Genomic DNA, 19,988 nt, shown 5'->3' with positions numbered 1-19,988 from the left:
AAGAGCTATTGTGTATATATATAATGTTGTTGTGTATGATGAAAAGGTAAACAAAGCTGTAAACAATTGTTGGGAGGAGAAGTAACACTTGCCGATGTGCCCCATTAGCACAGGCATCAGGGTAGAGAGCCTCAGGCAGCCTGATCCACACTAACCTTCACTAAAGCAGTTGTAAAGTCAAGAGATCTTACTCAGTATATTGTTGATTTCACCTCAGTTTCAATGCCGTTTAGACCGAGTATGTATGGACGTTGTTCAAAATGCCACATCAACTCCTTTTCCCGTTTATCAGCACTGTGAAGGACATTATAAGCTGCCACAGGAACTGTTTACCCTCGTTGTGGGCCAGTGGCCTTGTCCTTCATCCATCCTCCAGGACTGTACGCCGAGGACAGCTCCATTTAAGAGGGGGAGTTTGTGGACTCAGTCCGAATCCACTGGCCTCCACACTCCTCAGGACTCTCGTCATTTCTTCTGTGATATAAAGAATTAATGTCATGTTAATGTGCCTTTAAATGTTGTTACTAAGTCTTATGTAACCATGAAAGGTGTCATTGCCAAGGTGACTTGTGGGTGACCTATAGGACCCCTCCAAATTGCTCCCTTATATAGTAGTGAGGAGCTAGTTGAGTGACTTGAGTTGAGTTGAGTCTAAGCTGAGGAGCAGTACAGTCAAGACCTGAAAATGTCTGGTGTACTGAAGGAGACCAAGGCCTAACCAAGTAGCCTCACTTCCACCAACAGTGAACCCCCTTCAGGTGAAAGTCAAAGCCTGGTAAGCAAATACAGGGGAGAAGTCTAGCTAGCATAGTCAAGTCTGTCAAGTTTAAAGTCATTAGGTCTGCATAATTGAGTCCAAGTCCACTACAAGTCCCAGTGTGCCAGCAAGTCTCCTAAAGTCACTGGTTATCTCCTTGGGCCCAAACTGAGCTGTAAAAACTATAATATTTGTCTGCCTCAGTAAAGCTGCCGTTGTTCCGAAACCTTACATCGGAGTCATTGTTTGCCCCGCGCCTGGCCCAGGAACCAGCCACCATACGGCGTCACAAACACATAGGGTTAATTACATCTTCCCTGAGGGTAATAACATCTGCCCTTCATCACACCCCTCACCACAGTTCCATTCACTTCTATGGGAGTGCCGAAAAGACCTGAGTACAGCATCATCGGCGCTCTTATAGAAATTAATGGAGGGCTTGCATCTACTAGTAGTCAACATGCGCTTCTCACTCAGAGAGATATAATTTTGCAACAGCATGAGATTCACAGTTTGGAGTCCACTGCTCTTGGTTATCTTAGAAAGCTGATTATCTATTCACTATTCAGCTTTACAGCATCGTCATCAAACTAGACAACCCCTTTTAATGACTAGTTGTACATAGGAGATCTGAAAGGTAAGTCATGTTAGCTTACAGTGGCACTTCTATACATCGGCACTGTCTTAGTACTTGGTTGTAAGGTGCACCCGATCATCTGTATCAATCAATGCGATACAGTTTATTTGCTTACTAGTATAGATTCCTCTCTTACTCAGCGCAATAAATCTGTTCAGGCAAGCAGACAGACAGGGAAATTAGTTTGTTTTGCTCTTGTTTGCCTTGTACTACGTATCAGATTTTCCCAGAATCCTCAGGACCCAGGGGAAATCACATATATGTTTACTCTTTTGGTGGCGTCAAGTGATGTCATCCTCATTCCTGGTATGTAGCTGATCTCATGTGGCCCACACAAGAGGGTTTTTTTTCTGGCTGAGAGAGAAGCCTGCGTTATTGTTTTATAATAGATGGAAGCAGATGGGAATAAAAGTTATTTTGTGTGCTGTGAAAATACAACTGCTTCAGGCTCCACGAACACTGTATAGGTATACTGTAAGCTAATATACAACATTGGAAATGAGAACTCCTAACATTTATATTGCAATAAAAGTTATGTTTTATCTACTCACTAGCAGAGTACAAGTTTTTGTCTACATAATCCTTGTGGGAGAGAAAAACCAACATAGGAAGATGCTCTTCTCCTAATATCCCACCCACAAATCTCTTCCTCGTAACTTTTCCTCATATCTTGTGCTCATATCCCAAAATCATATGCGGTCCTCATTTCCCAACCTCAACTCCCAACCTCATATTCCAACCTTATATCCTGTCCTCATATCCCGCCCTCATATCCCGTCCTGATATCTCAACCTTATATCCTTTCCTCATATGCCATCCTCATATCACGATAAAAGCAGAAAACCTCCAAACAACAAGGCGGGATGGATAGGAGTGCTGAGATCAGGTAAGAGCTTAAAAGGTTTATTCCCACTATGCAACGCGTTTCACGGTTACTGGCTTCATCAGGCCTGATGAAGCGGGTAACCGTGAAACGCGTTGCATTGTGGAAATAAACCTTTTAAGCTCTTACCTGGTCTCAGCGCTCCTATTCAACCCGCCCTGTTGTTTGGAGATTTTCTGCTTTTATCGTAATTTTATTCCAGCGGGGAGAAGCTGCAGAGACACGCTTGATATGATATGCTTTGATCCATTGTTGTACTTGGTTGCAGTACAACCTCATGTGGTAAGCGCAGTTCACACATAGCGTTACCGATTGTACTATGGTGTTACACTACGGAGCGCATCCGTTTGTGCTTTTTTATTTCAATCCTCATATCACGTCTTCATATCATGACCTCAATTCCCAACTTCATGCCCCAACCTTATATCCCAACCTCATATCCCGTCCTCATATCCCAACCTCATATCCCAAACCCACATTCCAACCTCATATGTTGTTCTCTTGGGCTGAAAATAGAAGGGGCATGGCTTTGTGGGAGTGGGCGGGGCTTGCAAGCCAGACAGACGCACAAAAAGGGTTGAAACTAGAAGGGAGTGTTGCTTTATGTGGGAGTCGGTTTGTGGGGGTTTGATTTTCAAGCCTGACCAACACACAATAAAGGACCAAAATAGAAGAAGGTGTGGCTTGTTGGAGGTGCGTGGCTTCATAACCGGACAAAGCAGAGCTTGTGGAGTAAGGTGGGGCTGAGCTGTGATGAAGGGATTGTGATTGAAGGACCTTTGATGTGGGTGTATCGGGCAAAAATTGTGTTTTTGGCATTAAGCCGCACAAAAAAAATAAGGCAGATGATAGAAGAATGCTTGTTTATTTAGGTTATAAAAATTATATAAAAGACTAGTATCTGAGCAGGGCCCTTCCTTCAGATCCAGTTAGAATTCCATATATATATAATACAGATACTGATTGGTAAAAATGCAATATATTGGGAAAAATATTATGGATATAAGCAATGGTAACATTGCAATAAAATAATGCAGTAAAATAATGCAGTACGTCCCCTTGCTACATAATGCTCAAATAGTGCCTTGGAGTCTGTAAACGGTATTTGTTACCTTAGAGTCAATATAGCAGCGGTACATGGGATACTTTGATTGCTGAATATATCTCAGGCTATAAGTATCTCCAAATAGAAATGGTTCTAGAGTGCAATAATGTGCTGGAAGACTCCAAAGTTAACAGTTTAAGAGTCACATACAGTCCAATTCAAAGGACATGTACCATAAATGTGAATATTCTCCACAGGTTGGCAAGAGCTGCACCCGGCCTCTGGGTAAATGTTACCTGTGATTCAGAAGAAGAAGCTCACAATGGTAAGTGTACCGCTGAAAACAGAGTGACTCCATAGCCTGCGGGGAGATGCTCACTGGCTCCGCTGCTAGGGGCACGGATCTGCATCTGACTTGATGACAGTGTCCGGGCAGCAGTATTAGCGAGTGCAGACTCAGGCTTGTAAACAAACCTTGTGGTGGTCTCCAGATATGGGTCAGAATGCGGATCAGAATGCAATGCAGAATTGCAGCAGCAATGATATGGCAATACTTGGCGGTATGATGTCCAGACGCGTTTCGGGGGTCCCCCTTTTTCAATGGCTTGATATGGCTGTCCTCAACATGGTGGGCTTTTTAAATGGACCCAATACAACTCAAATTTCTCAGCATTTAGAAATTTTCTTTGCAAGAATGTCAAGATCTGAATCCAAAAAAATCTTTGAATTTGAAACAACAGAACCAAAAGGGACTCAATTCTGAGTTGGAGATTTTTGGATTCTTGTAAAAACTCCTGTTGGGCTCTTACCCGTTCCCTGTCCAATGCCAAGCTGTATACCCAGCGCTTCGGCAGTGTCTGGATCCTAGCCCACAGGACATACCGTCGACAAAGTTCATCTCCATATAATGCATTATCTCATAAGGATGCATAATCCATGTTTGTTTACATTTATTTATTTATTATTCCATTAATTTTTACTCATATTTCTTTTACTGATATTCCCTTTTATTCACCTTCTTTTTTTAAATTTTTTTACTTAATTACCTATATTGTGTAATATCCTACCTATGTTGTGTAATATCCTACCCAAGTAGGTATACTGCTCCCGATTCTAACGAGTGGGATCCATGCCATTTATTTAAACTAAAATCCCCAGTGTGCCAATTAAAATGGCACATTATAAAAGTCCACCATGTTGAGGACACCCATATCAATCCACTGAAAAAGGGCCCCCCCCTCCCCCAAACACATCTGGCCATCATACTGCCAAGTCTTGCCATCCCATTGCTGCAATTCTGCATTGCATTCTGATCTGCATTCTGATCCGTATCTGGAGACCACCACAAGGTGTGTTTACGCGCCTGAAATGACCAATTGCCCCACGAGGCCGATTATAGAGTCTGCACTCACTAGTCCTGCTGCCCGGAAACTGTCATCAAGCCGGACGCAGATCTGTGCCCCCTAGCAGCCAGCCAGTGAGCATCTACCCGCAGGCTATGGAGTCACTCTGTTTTCAGCGATACACTTACCATTGTGAGCTGCTTCTTCTGAATCACAGGTAACATTTACCCAGAGGCCGGGTGCAGCCTTTCCAACCTGTGGAGAATATTCACTTTTATGGTACATGTCTGTCACGATTCGGCTGGCAGGTGGTGGATCCTCTGTGCCAGAGAGAGATTGGCGTGGACCGTGCTGGTGGACCGGTTCTAAGTTGCTACTGGTATTCACCAGAGCCCGCCGCAAAGCGGGATGGTCTTGCAGCGGCGGTAGCAACCAGGTCGTATCCACCAGCAACGGCTCAACCTCTCTGACTGCTGAAGATAGGCGCGGTACAAGGGAGTAGACAAGAGCAAGGTCGGACGTAGCAGAAGGTCGGGGCAGGCAGCAAGGATCGTAGTCAGGGGCAACGGCAGGAGCACAGGCTAGGTCTGGTCTGGAACACAGGCTAGGAACACACAGGGAACGCTTTCACTGGCACAATGGCAACAAGATCCGGCAAGGAAGGGAAGGGGAAGTGAGGTTATATAGGGAAGTGCACAGGTGAATTCACTAATTAGAACCAGGCGCCAATCAGCGGCACACTGGCCCTTTAAATCGCAGAGACCCGGCGCGCGCGCGCCCTAGGGAGCGGGGCCGCGCGCGCCGGGACAAGACCGACGGAGAGCGAGTCAGGTACGGGAGCCGGGATGCGCATCGCGAGCGGGTGCCTGCCGCATCGCGAATCGCATCCCGGCTGGGAGAGGTATCGCAGCGCACCCGGTCAGCAGGTCTGACCGGGGCGCTGCAATTGCGAGGATGTTGCGAGCGCACCGGGGAGGAGCGGGGACCCGGAGCGCTCGGCGTAACAGTACCCCCCCCCTTGGGTCTCCCCCTCCTCTTGGAGCCTGAGAACCTGAGGATAAGACTTTTGTCTAGGATGTTGTCCTCAGGTTCCCAGGATCTCTCTTCAGGACAACAGCCCTCCCAATCCACCAGGAAAAAATTTTTTCTTCTGACCGTCTTGGAGGCCAGAATCTCCTTCACGGAGAAGACGTCAGAAGAGCCGGAAACAGGAGTGGGAGAAACAAATTTGGGAGAGAAGCGATTAATGATGAGTGGTTTGAGGAGAGAGACATGGAAGGCATTGGGAATACGGAGAGAAGGAGGAAGAAGGAGTTTGTAAGAGACAGGATTAATCTGGCACAAGACTTTGAAAGGACCAAGATAGCGTGGTCCCAGTTTGTAACTGGGGACACGAAAGCGGACATATTTAGCGGAGAGCCATACCTTGTCTCCGGGCGCAAAAATGGGGGGAGTTCTTCTTTTCTTATCGGCAAACCTTTTCATGCGGGATGAAGCCTGTAAAAGAGAATTTTGGGTCTCTTTCCATATGGTGGAAAGATCACGAGTCACTTCATCCACAGCGGGCAAACCAGAGGGCAAGGGAGTAGGGAGGGGGGGAAGAGGGTGACGGCCGTACACCACGAAAAATGGGGACTTAGCAGAAGATTCGGAGACTCTGAAGTTGTATGAGAATTCGGCCCATGGTAGAAGATCTGCCCAGTCATCCTGGCGGGAGGAAACAAAATGCCGTAAATAGTCACTCAGGACCTGGTTAATTCTTTCTACTTGCCCATTGGATTGGGGATGATAAGAAGAAGAGAAGTTTAATTTAATCTTGAGCTGTTTACAGAGGGCCCTCCAGAATTTAGACACGAATTGGACGCCTCTATCCGAGACGATCTGTGTGGGCAAACCGTGAAGACGAAAAATGTGTACAAAAAATTTTTTGCCAACTGAGGCGCTGAAGGGAGACCAGGAAGAGGAATAAAATGTGCCATCTTGGAAAATCGATCAACGACCCCCCAAACAACGGTGTTGCCACGGGATGGGGGTAAGTCTGTAATAAAAGCCATACCAATCAGTGACCAAGGCTGTTCGGGGACAGGCAGGGGATGAAGGAGACCAGCAGGTTTCTGGCGAGGAGTCTTATCCCGGGCACAGACAGTACAGGCCCGCAAAAAATCACCAACATCCGTCTCCAGAGTCGGCCACCAATAGAAACGAGAGATGAGTTGCAAGGATTTTTTGATGCCCGCATGGCCTGCGAGGTGGGAGGAGTGTCCCCATTTGAGAATCCCGAGACGTTGGCGTGGAGAAACGAAGGTCTTCCCTGGAGGAGTTTGCCTGATGGAGGCTGGAGAAGTGGAGATCAGACAGTCAGGAGGAATGATGTGTTGCTGAGAGACCTCTACTTCCGAGGCATCCGAGGAACGAGAGAGGGCATCGGCCCTAATGTTCTTGTCGGCAGGACGAAAGTGAATTTCAAAGTTAAAACGGGCAAAGAACAACGACCACCTGGCCTGGCGAGGGTTCAGCCGTTGGGCAGACTGGAGATAGGAGAGATTCTTGTGATCGGTGTATATGATAACAGGAAATTTTGATCCCTCCAGCAGATGCCTCCATTCCTCAAGCGCCAATTTAATGGCCAGTAACTCTCGATCCCCGATGGAGTAGTTCCTCTCCGCCGGAGAGAAGGTCCTGGAAAAAAAACCACAAGTAACAGCATGCCCGGAAGAATTTTTTTGTAGAAGGACAGCTCCAGCTCCCACTGAGGAGGCATCTACCTCCAATAGGAAGGGTTTAGATGGGTCAGGTCTGGAGAGCACGGGAGCAGAAGAAAAGGCAGACTTGAGACGTTTAAATGCGTCTTCCGCTTGGGGAGACCAGGACTTGGGATTGGCATTTTTCTTGGTTAAAGCCACGATAGGAGCCACAATAGTGGAAAAGTGTGGAATAAATTGTCTGTAATAATTGGCGAACCCCAAAAAACGTTGGATAGCACGGAGTCCGGAGGGGCGTGGCCAATCTAAGACGGCAGAGAGTTTGTCTGGGTCCATTTGTAATCCTTGGCCAGAGACCAAGTATCCTAGGAAAGGAAGAGATTGGCATTCAAACAGACATTTCTCCATTTTGGCATAAAGTTGATTGTCTCGAAGTCTCTGAAGAACCATGTGGACATGTTGGCGGTGTTCTTCTAAGTTGGCAGAAAAAATCAGAATATCGTCCAGATAAACCACAACACAGGAATATAAGAGATCACGAAAAATTTAATTAACAAAGTCTTGGAAGACAGCAGGGGCGTTGCACAGGCCAAAGGGCATGACCAGATACTCAAAGTGTCCATCACTGGTGTTAAATGCAGTCTTCCATTCGCCCCCTCCCTGATGCGGATGAGATTATAAGCACCTCTTAAGTCCAGTTTGGTAAAGATGTGGGCACCTTGAAGGCGATCAAAGAGTTCTGAGATAAGAGGTAGGGGGTAGCGGTTCTTTACCGTGATTTTATTAAGTCCGCGGTAATCAATGCAAGGACGTAGGGAGCCATCTTTTTTGGACACAAAGAAAAATCCAGCTCCGGCAGGAGAGGAGGATTTGCGGATAAACCCCTTTTTTAAATTTTCCTGGATGTATTCAGACATAGCAAGAGTCTCTGGAGCAGACAGAGGATAAATTCTGCCCCGGGGTGGAGTAGTACCCGGGAGGAGGTCAATAGGACAGTCATAAGGCCTGTGAGGAGGTAAAGTCTCAGCTTGCTTTTTGCAAAACACGTCAGCATAGTCCATATAAGCCTTAGGGAGACCGGTTACAGGGGGAACCACAGGGTCACGGCAGGGAGTACAGGGAACCGGTTTAAGACAGTCCTTGAAACAAGAGGTACCCCAGCTCTTGATCTCTCCTGTGGACCAATCAAGGGTTGGGGAATGGCGTTGAAGCCACGGTAATCCAAGAAGAATTTCGGAAGTGCAGTTGGAGAGGACCAAAAACTCAATCTTTTCGTGATGAGGTCCGATGCACATTAGGAGAGGTTCCGTGCGGTAACGCACGGTACAGTCCAATCTTTCATTGTTAACAGAATTGATGTAGAGGGGTCTGGCGAGACTGGTCACTGGGATGTTGAACCTGTTGATGAGAGAGGCCAAAATAACATTTCCTGCAGATCCGGAATCCAAGAAGGCCATAGCAGAGAAGGAGAGGGTAGAGGAAGATATTCGCACAGGCACAGTAAGGCGTGGAGAAGCAGAGTTGACATCAAGAACTGCCTCAGCTTTGTGCGGTGTCAGCGTACGTCTTTCCAGGCGGGGAGGACGGATAGGACAATCCTTCAGGAAGTGTTCGGTACCAGCACAGTACAGGCACAGATTCTCCATGCGGCGTCGTGTCCTCTCTTGAGGTGTCAAGCGAGACCGGTCAACTTGCATATCCTCCACGGCGGGAGGCACAGGAACGGATTGCAGAGGACCAGAGGAGAGAGGAGCCGGGGAGAAAAAACGCCTTGAGCGAACAAAGTCCATATCCTGGCGGAGCTCCTGACGCCTTTCGGAAAAACGCATGTCAATGCGGGTGGCCAGATGAATAAGTTCATGCAGGTTAGCAGGAATTTCTCGTGCGGCCAGAACATCTTTAATGTTGCTGGATAGGCCTTTTTTAAAGGTCGCGCAGAGGGCCTCATTATTCCAGGATAATTCGGAGGCAAGAGTACGGAATTGGATGGCGTACTCGCCAACGGAAGAATTACCCTGGACCAGGTTCAGCAGGGCAGTCTCAGCAGAAGAGGCTCGGGCAGGTTCCTCAAAGACACTTCGAATCTCCGTGAAGAAGGAGTGTACAGAGGCAGTGACGGGGTCATTGCGGTCCCAGAGCGGTGTGGCCCATGACAGAGCTTTCCCAGACAGAAGGCTGACTACGAAAGCCACCTTAGACCTTTCAGTAGGAAACTGGTCCGACATCATCTCCAAGTGCAGGGAACATTGTGAAAGAAAGCCACGGCAAAACTTAGAGTCCCCATCAAATTTATCCGGCAAGGAATGTCGTAGGCCGGAAGCGGCCACTCGCTGCGGAGGAGGTGCAGGAGCTGGCGGAGGAGATGATTGCTGAAGCTGTGGTAGTAGCTGCTGTAGCATCACGGTCAGTTGAGACAGCTGGTGGCCTTGTTGCGCTATCTGTTGCGACTGCTGGGCGACCACCGTGGTGAGGTCGGCGACAACTGGCAGTGGAACTTCAGCGGGATCCATGGCCGGATCTACTATCACGATTCGGCTGGCAGGTGGTGGATCCTCTGTGCCAGAGAGGGATTGGCGTGGACCGTGCTGGTGGACCGGTTCTAAGTTGCTACTGGTATTCACCAGAGCCCGCCGCAAAGCGGGATGGTCTTGCAGCGGCGGTAGCAACCAGGTCGTATCCACCAGCAACGGCTCAACCTCTCTGACTGCTGAAGATAGGCGCGGTACAAGGGAGTAGACAAGAGCAAGGTCGGACGTAGCAGAAGGTCGGGGCAGGCAGCAAGGATCGTAGTCAGGGGCAACGGCAGGAGGTCTGGAACACAGGCTAGGAACACACAGGGAACGCTTTCACTGGCACAATGGCAACAAGATCCGGCAAGGAAGGGAAGGGGAAGTGAGGTTATATAGGGAAGTGCACAGGTGAATTCACTAATTAGAACCAGGCGCCAATCAGCGGCACACTGGCCCTTTAAATCGCAGAGACCCGGCGCGCGCGCGCCCTAGGGAGCGGGGCCGCGCGTGCCGGGACAAGACCGACGGAGAGCGAGTCAGGTGCGGGAGCCGGGATGCGCATCGCGAGCGGGTGCCTGCCGCATCGCGAATCGCATCCCGGCTGGGAGAGGTATCGCAGCGCACCCGGTCAGCAGGTCTGACCGGGGCGCTGCAATTGCGAGGATGTTGCGAGCGCTCCGGGGAGGAGCGGGGACCCGGAGCGCTCGGCGTAACAATGTCCTTTGAATTGGACTAGATGTGACTCTTGAACTGTTAACTTTGGAGTCTTCCAGCTCATTAGTGCAATCTAGAACTGTTTCTATGTGGAGTTACGTTTAGCCTGATAAATATTCAGCAGTCAAAGTATCCCATGTACCGCTGCTATATTGACTCTAATGTAACAAATACCGTTTACAGAGTCCAAGGCACTATTTGAATATTATCTAGCAAGGTGGCGTTCTGCATTATTTTACTGAATTATTTTATCCATTATTTTATAATAATTTCCCCAATATATTGACTTTTTACCAATCAGTATCTGTATTATAAATGGAATTATTGGGCCCTGATCAGATACCAATCTTTTAAATAATTTTTATAACCTAAATAAACAAGCAATTTTCAGATAAACCAGCTACATCTTATTTCCACATTTTACACTAATTTATAACTATCCTGTTTGCTTACACCTTGAGGTCTGAATCTTATATTTCTTCTGTTCACTATTCATTGATACTTTGGGTATAGTGCAACTCAGTACCTCGGTCTAAACAAGTTTATCCATTTTATTGTGTAGCCACCCATTTTTCAATTTCTTTGCAGATAATATAAGAGGTTTGGTTTGTGGGAGGGGAGTGGTTTTTCGAACTGGTTGCTTGCAAGCTTGACTGATGCACTCACCTGGAGATGCAGAGTAGAGCTTGTGAAGTAAGGTACCGGACATCTCATAGGTCAATTTAACTAACCTATATTTTTAGCTGACATATAAGTAACACATGTACATACACACATACATACAAACAGACATGAGTCTCATATATATATATATATATATATATATATATATATATATATATATATATATATTTATAGATTATTGCTAATACCATTGATGCACAACTGACACTGTTGAAGCCCTTGATACAGTGCATCAGGACTTTCTGATGTAATAAGACATGTACCGGTATCAGAACAGACTATAGATTTAATACTCTTTATATGGTTTAAAAGGGTTCCCGACAATATTTTAATATGTTCTTCTTAAAAAAGTCTAAAAATTCCAGTGTAAAAGGTATTTTCATCACTAGATTACTAGGCACTTTGTTGTTAAATGGCTGCTCCTTCCTTATTCAGTAGAGTAGCATTCATGTATAGTGTGCAGTGGCCCCAATTCTATCCCTATATGCTAAATATATATCTATTAAAAGGACAATATAAACCCTATTTTCTGACCCAAAACCAATGTCTAAATCTCTAGATGAGGCACTTGCCCTAATAAGGGTGACCTCATAACTCTGAAAGCTCACTCTAGCCTGGTAGTCCCTATTCGACCTCCTAAATGAGCACTGTCACTTTAAAAAAAAAAATGATATGTTGGACGGTGTCTGAGTGTTTAGACCCTGACTGATCACTAGAATGAGTTGGGAGAAGAGCTTACTAACAAGACAAACAATGTAAGTCTATGGGATTGTCTTGCTTCTCTCCCCACCCATTCTAATGAACAGTGGGTATCTGAACACTCAGACTCTGATCGATCAAAACTTTTTACATGTCTCTAGGACATGTAAAACGTTTTTATTGCGACAGGTACACTTTAACGTTCCATGACAAGTATTCATTACATAAAGGCATTAAGGCTGTATGGAGCTGGTTTGAGATCCAAGCTCACTCCATACCCTACAGCTCCTAGAAGCTTGCAGCTGACATTTGCTCCATAACAGCACACTAGGAAGCAATTGGGCTTCCTTCCAGGCCTAGTACTGTGTGTATTACCCATCAGGACCTGCACCCACCTGTTGGGAGTTGTAGCACTGGTGAGAAAAGTGGATATAGTCTTCTCACATATGAGCTCAGCTGTAGTCAGGTATTCTCTGTAAAAGCAGTAAGCCAAGCAGCTGTAACCTGCTCTAGGGAGATAGACACAAGGACTAGTGACAAAAAGAGCTAGAGTAAATTGGACCAGCTTCAGTTACCCTAAAAAAACAACAGTTTGGGTTGTATTGCTGCAAAGGAAATGTGACTTGTTACACGTTACCACAGTGTTTGGCTACATCACTGCACATAAGCACTAAGGGCACCCTAAACAACATCAGCCAGTACTTTCACTCAGGTGATCACTAGTGTTGGGTGCGAATATTCGCAATGCAAATATTTATTGTGAATATCACATATTCCCAAATATTGCAAATATAGCGCTAAATATTTGCAATTATGAATATTCACTTTTTTTTCACAGTACACATCACAGTGATCATCCCTCCCTGCTTCCAGCTTGTGGTGTAAACAAGGCAGCAATACTAGTTACTGTGTCATTGATCCTTCCCTTCTTTTAGCTCATATCACGCAATATTGCACATGCAAATTTTATGGTGAATGCGCATGTGAATTTTATGGTGCATAGTAAAAAATGGCAGCAAATATTGCGCATATGCAAGATTTGCAAATATATGAGGAATATTCGTTGATATATTCGCGAAATATCGCAAATTTGAATATGGCCTATGTCGCTCAACACTAGTGATCACAGCTGTGTGGGTTCTTAGATGGTCTGAAGTGGACAACCCTTTCAATATGATAATCAAACAGTAGTGTTGGAACAGTTTGATGTAAGACTTGTGTGGTTATCAGGTGATATCACTAGTATTATCCTGTACTATCACATCTTTTTATCTCTTTTTATCTAAATATCATAAGAGGTGGCACTTCATATTTCAACAGCCACCTTCCTACCTTCGAGCATCAGATGTGTTGTTGTTATTTAAAGTGATTATTAAGGATATCGCTGCGATTCGATCCCACAAATCGCTTCATTAAACTCCATTTAGTGCGGTCCAGGCTCCAGGGCATCTAATATTGCGGATCCACATGTGAGGACATGGGGCAAGGAATACTGGGAAGGCGGGAACAAGGATAGGTGGGATGAACCTGAATCACATGCAGCATGCAGCCTATCAGCAGCCAGCCACCTCTGTGATGTCATAGCCCTATACAATAAGCAGCCATCTTGCGGCCAGTAACTTCAGCCTTTTATTGCAGACAGAAAGAGAGGGACAGACAGCACTTTGTGTTGCACAGAAAAGTATTTTTCCAGCAGCGATTCACCTTCCAGTCATATCAGAGTTCTATTGCACAGAGAGAGCAGTGTGTGTTGCACAGAAAAGCATTTTTACAGCAGCGATTCACCTCCCAGTCACTACAGTGTTCTATTACAAAGAGCAGTGTGTTGCACAGAACAGCAGCGATTCACCTCAAGCCCAAATCCTGCCTAGAAGCACTGATATGGAAGGGAGTCAGATTGAGAGAGTGCAATTTTGGGTGTAGTGCACAGCGACTGTGTGCTGCAGCACTGGTGTGTGCTGCTGGTGTTGTACACACATACTTTTTTAAGCGTACTGGAATGCATTGTCCTCCCCTCATAACATACATACATCTAAGTGGTGTACTGTTCTGTTCCTGTTAAAGTCTTAAGGGCCTAGACACTGTAAAAGGCCAGCCAAAAGTACAAACCAGCTGGTGTTGTACACAAATACTTTAAGTGTACTGGAGTACATTGTCCTCCACTCATAAATGCATACCACATACATACATCTGAGTGGTGTACTATTCTGTTCCTGTTAACCCCTTAAGGACTCAGGGTTTTTCAGTTTTTGCACTTTCGTTTTTCCTCCTTACCTTTTAAAAATCATAATCCTTTCAATTTTCCACCTAAAAATCCATATTATGGCTTATTTTTTGCGTCACCAATTCTACTTTGCAGTGACATTAGTCATTTTACCCAAAAATTCACGGCGAAGCGGAAGAAAAAATCATTGTGCGACAAAATCGAAGAAAAAACGCCATTTTGTAAATTTTGGGGGCTTCCATTTCTACGCAGTGCATATTTCGGTAAAAATCACACCTTATCATTACTCTGTAGGTCCATATGGTTAAAATTATACCCTACTTATATAGGTTTGATTTTGTCGTACTTCTGGAAAAATCCTAACTACATGCAGGAAAATTTATACGTTTAAAAATGTCATCTTCTGACACCTATAACTTTTTTATTTTTCCACGTACAGGGCGGTATGAGGACCCATTTTTTGCGCCGTGATCTGAAGTTTTTAACGATATGATTTTTGTTTTAATCTGACTTTTTGATCACTTTTTATTCATTTTCTAATGGTATAAAAAGTGACCAAAAATACGCTTTTTTGGACTTTGGAATTTTTTTGCGCGTACGCCATTAACCGTGCGGTTTAATTAATGATACATTTTTATAGTTCAGATATTTACGCATGCGGCGATACCACATATGTTTATATTTTTTTTATTTACAGTTTTATTTTTTTTTATGGGAAAAGGGGGGGTGATTCAAACTTTTATTAGGGAAGGGGTTAAATGATCTTTATTAACACTTTTTTAAACTTTTTTTTGCAGTGTTATAGGTCCTATAGGGACCTATAACACTGCACACACTGATCCCTCATGCTGATCACTGGCATGTATTAACACGCCTGTGATCAGTGTTATCGGCGCTTGACTGCTCCTGCCTGGATCTCAGGCATGGAGCAGTCATTCGTCGATCGGACACCGAGGAGGCAGGTAAGGGCCCTCCCGGTATCCTGTAAGCTGTTCGGGACGCCGTGATTTCACCGCGGCGGTCCCGAACAGCCCGACTGAGCAGCCGGGATACTTTCACTTTCACTCCAGACGCGGCGGTCAGCTTTGATCGCCGCGTCTGAAGGGTTAATACAGGGCATCACCGCGATCGGTGATGTCCTGTATTAGCCGCGGGTCCCTGCCGTTGATAGCCACCGGGACCGACCCGATATGACGCGGGGACACTGCATGACCCAGCGGCATATCGCGGGAGCCGGCGGAGGACGCAAATATACGTCCTGCGTCGTTAAGGGGTTAGAGTCTTTATGGCCTAGATACTATGAAAGCCCAGCCAAAAGGACACACTGGCTGGTGTTGTACACAAATACTGTTTTAAGCGTACTGGAGGGCATTGTCCTCCCCGCATAAGTGCAAACCACATATGTACATCTAAGTGGTATACTATTTTGTTCCTGTTAAAGTCTTAAGGGCCTAGATACTGTGAAAGGCCAGCCAAAAGTACACACCGTCTAGTGTTGTACACATACTGTTTTAAGAGTAGTGGAGAATATTGTACTCCCCTCATATATGCACTGAGTATGTCAGGCAGAGACGTGACAGGACGTGCACAGAGGAGTGGCAGAGGCCTAACTTCATCAGGCAGAGGTCACAGCAGACTAGGGGAGAGTGGCAGCAGAAGTCGCAGTGAGAGACCTAAGCTCCTGGTATCAGCTAGCAGTCTTGTCTCGACCAGCAACCCATCTGCCATCATCGATTGGTTAACACGGTCATCCACTTCATCACAAGTGACATCTGACACCCCCAGTCAACAGTTGGTGGGTTCCTCAGTTGCATGGCCCAGGAGCAGTCCCTGTCCTCCCATTGCCTCTGTCCTATGTTGTTCCCTCCCATAAAGAAGTATCTTATGCTGTGGGTTCAGCTCCACTATTTAGTGAGGATGATCTAGAAGACAGTCAGCAGTTACGGCCCAGCCAAGAAGTGGAGGAAACATCCGCCGCTTCCTCCGCTAGGCAGGCAAGTAGTGATAAGGAGAGTGTGGTGGGAGGTGGTGTTGCGAGCGTTCAGGCTCCTGAAGCAGACACAGTTGAGAAACCTGAGGACGACATCAGTGACGTGCGTACACTTGATGATGATGAAGCTGATCGCACTTGGGAGCCGGGTGCAGAAGGGGCTTCATCATCATCAGAAGAAGAGGGTTACAGGTTGCCCGTGAGGCATCAGCTGAGCCAGCAAGATGGTAGCATGGTTGGTAGTCAGCATGATGGCAGAAGTGGAAATTCTGGACCCATACGTGCCCGGGGTAGACCACCTGCTTAGGAGCAGCCTTCCTTCCCGGGAGGTAGTAAAACAGGGGTTCCTGGAGTCTGCGGCAGTGGCAGTCAATCAGAGCATGCTGTTGGTGGTAAAATAAGCTGTTACGCCTAGCGCTCCGGGCCCCCGCTCCTCCCCGGAGCGCTCACGGCGCCTTTCTCCCTGCAGCTCCCCGGTCAGTCCCGCGGACCGGGAGCGCTGCTCTGTCATGGCCGTTGGGGATGCGATTCGCACAGCGGGACGCGCCCGCTCGCGAATCGCATCCCAGGTCACTTACCCGTTCCCGTCCCCTGCTGTCATGTGCTGGCGCGCGCGGCTCCGCTCTCTAGGGCGCGCGCGCGCCAGCTCCCTGAGACTTAAAGGGCCAGTGCACCAATGATTGGTGCCTGGCCCAATTAGCTTAATTGGCTCCCACCTGCTCCCTGGCTATATCTGGTCTCCTCCCTTGCACTCCCTTGCCGGATCTTGTTGCCCTTGTGCCTAGTGAAAGCGTTTTGTGTGTTTAAAGCCTGTGTACCAGAACTTCTGCTATCTCCCCTGACTACGAACCTTGCCGCCTGCCCCCGACCTTCTGCTACGTCCGACTTTGCTTCTGCCTACTCCCTTGTACCTCGCCTATCTTCAGCAGTCAGAGAGGTGAGCCGTTGCTAGTGGATACGACCTGGTCACTACCGCCGCAGCAAGACCATCCCGCTTTGCGGCGGGCTCTGGTGAAAACCTGTAGTGGCTTAGAACCGGTCCACTAGCGCGGTCCTCGCCATCCCTCTCTGGCACAGAGGATCCACTACCTGCCAGCCGGCATCGTGACAGTAGATCCGGCCATGGATCCCGCTGAAGTTCCTCTGCCAGCTGTCGCTGACCTCCCTACGCTGGTCGCCCAGCAAGCTCGTCAGATCGCCCAACAAGATCACCAGCTGTCGTACTTGACCACCATGACACAGCAACTCCAGTCACAACTACAGCAAGTACAGTCACAGCTACAGCAGCAACAACCATCTCCTCCGCCAGCTCCTGCACCCCTTCCGCAGCGAGTGGCCACTCCTAGCCTCCGCCTGTCCTTGCCGGACAATTTTAATGGGGACTCTAAGTTTTGCCGTGGCTTTCTTTCGCAATGTTCCCTGCACTTGGAGATGATGTCGGACCAGTTTCCTACTGAAAGGTCTAAGGTGGCTTTCGTAGTCAGCCTTCTGTCTGGAAAAGCCCTGTCATGGGCCACACCGCTCTGGGACCGCAATGACCCCGTCACTGCCTCTGTACACTCCTTCTTCTCGGAAATTCGAAGTGTCTTTGAGGAACCTGCCCGAGCCTCTTCTGCTGAGACTGCCCTGCTGAACCTGGTCCAGGGTAATTCCTCCGTTGGCGAGTACGCCATACAATTCCGTACTCTTGCTTCTGAACTATCCTGGAATAATGAGGCTCTCTGCGCGACCTTTAAAAAAGGCCTATCCAGCAACATTAAAGATGTTCTGGCCGCACGAGAGACTCCTGCTAACCTGCATGAACTCATTCATCTAGCCACTCGCATTGACATGCGTTTTTCTGAGAGGCATCAAGAGCTCCGCCAGGAAAAAGACTTAGATCTCTGGACACCTCTCCCACAGTCTCCACTGCAATCTGCGCCTAGGCCTCCCGCCGAGGAGGCCATGCAAGTGGATCGGTCTCGCCTGACCCTGGAAGAGAGGAATCGCCGTAAGGAAGAGAACCTTTGTCTGTACTGTGCCAGTACTGAACATTTTTTGGTGGATTGCCCAATCCGTCCTCCACGTCTGGGAAACGCACGCTCGCACCCAGCTCTCGTGGGTGTGGCGTCTCTTGATGCTAAGTCGGCTTCTCCACGTCTCACGGTGCCTGTTCGGATTTCTACTTCAGCCAGCTCTCCCCTCTCAGCCGTGGCCTGCCTGGACTCTGGAGCTTCTGGGAATTTTATTCGGGAGTCCTTAGTGAATAAATTCCGCATTCCGGTGACCCGTCTTGTCAAGCCACTCCACATTTCCGCGGTCAACGGAGCCAGGTTGGATTGCACCGTGCGTTACCGCACGGAGCCCCTCCTGATGTGCATCGGACCTCATCACGAGGAAATTGTATTTTTTGTCCTTCCTAATTGCACTTCTGAAGTTCTCCTTGGACTACCCTGGCTTCAACACCATTCCCCAACCCTGGATTGGTCCACTGGGGAGATCAAGAGTTGGGGTCCCTCTTGTTCCAAGGACTGCCTTCAACCGGTTCCCAGTACTCCCTGCCGTGACCCTGTGGTTCCTCCTGTATCCGGTCCCCCTAAGGTCATTAAGGACTCTGCCTGCCACAGGAAATGCCTCTCCCCCCCTCCCAGTCCCATCAGGCAAGCCTCTGTGTCCCCTCATGGCCCTCGTCCTGGTGTCACACTGCCCCGTGCCAGGTCTCGCCCTCTGCCCTCTCTCCCCATTCCTACTCCTGCTGTTCTGCCTGCCGTTGAGGAATCCCTCTCCATCCTTTCCCGGTGTCCTCATCCCAGGGGAGGCAGTTACCGGACAAAGAGAAGGGGAGACCTAAGGGGGGGGGTACTGTTACGCCTAGCGCTCCGGGCCCCCGCTCCTCCCCGGAGCGCTCACGGCGCCTTTCTCCCTGCAGCTCCCCGGTCAGTCCCGCGGACCGGGAGCGCTGCTCTGTCATGGCCGTTGGGGATGCGATCCGCACAGCGGGACGCGCCCGCTCGCGAATCGCATCCCAGGTCACTTACCCGTTCCCGTCCCCTGCTGTCATGTGCTGGCGCGCGCGGCTCCGCTCTCTAGGGCGCGCGCGCGCCAGCTCCCTGAGACTTAAAGGGCCAGTGCACCAATGATTGGTGCCTGGCCCAATTAGCTTAATTGGCTCCCACCTGCTCCCTGGCTATATCTGGTCTCCTCCCTTGCACTCCCTTGCCGGATCTTGTTGCCCTTGTGCCTAGTGAAAGCGTTTTGTGTGTTTAAAGCCTGTGTACCAGAACTTCTGCTATCTCCCCTGACTACGAACCTTGCCGCCTGCCCCCGACCTTCTGCTACGTCCGACTTTGCTTCTGCCTACTCCCTTGTACCTCGCCTATCTTCAGCAGTCAGAGAGGTGAGCCGTTGCTAGTGGATACGACCTGGTCACTACCGCCGCAGCAAGACCATCCCGCTTTGCGGCGGGCTCTGGTGAAAACCTGTAGTGGCTTAGAACCGGTCCACTAGCGCGGTCCTCGCCATCCCTCTCTGGCACAGAGGATCCACTACCTGCCAGTCGGCATCGTGACATAAGCTACTTGGTGGTGTGGCAGTTTTCCATCAAGCATCCATAGGAGGTCAACATGGCCACATGCAAGATGTGTCGGAAGAAGGAGAAGCGTGACCAGGGTCCCAAAATTGACACCACTGCCCTGCGTCAACTTAAGCAGTGTCACCATAACCACATGCAAGATGTGTCGGCAGAAGGAGAAGCGTGGCCAGGGTCCCAATGTTGACACCACTGCCCTGCGTCAACTTAAACGGCGTCACCATAAAGCGGC

Source organism: Hyla sarda, chromosome 12, assembly GCF_029499605.1.
Source record: "Hyla sarda isolate aHylSar1 chromosome 12, aHylSar1.hap1, whole genome shotgun sequence".
NCBI lineage: Eukaryota > Metazoa > Chordata > Amphibia > Anura > Hylidae > Hyla > Hyla sarda.
Note: the sequence above shows the minus strand (reverse complement) of the source record.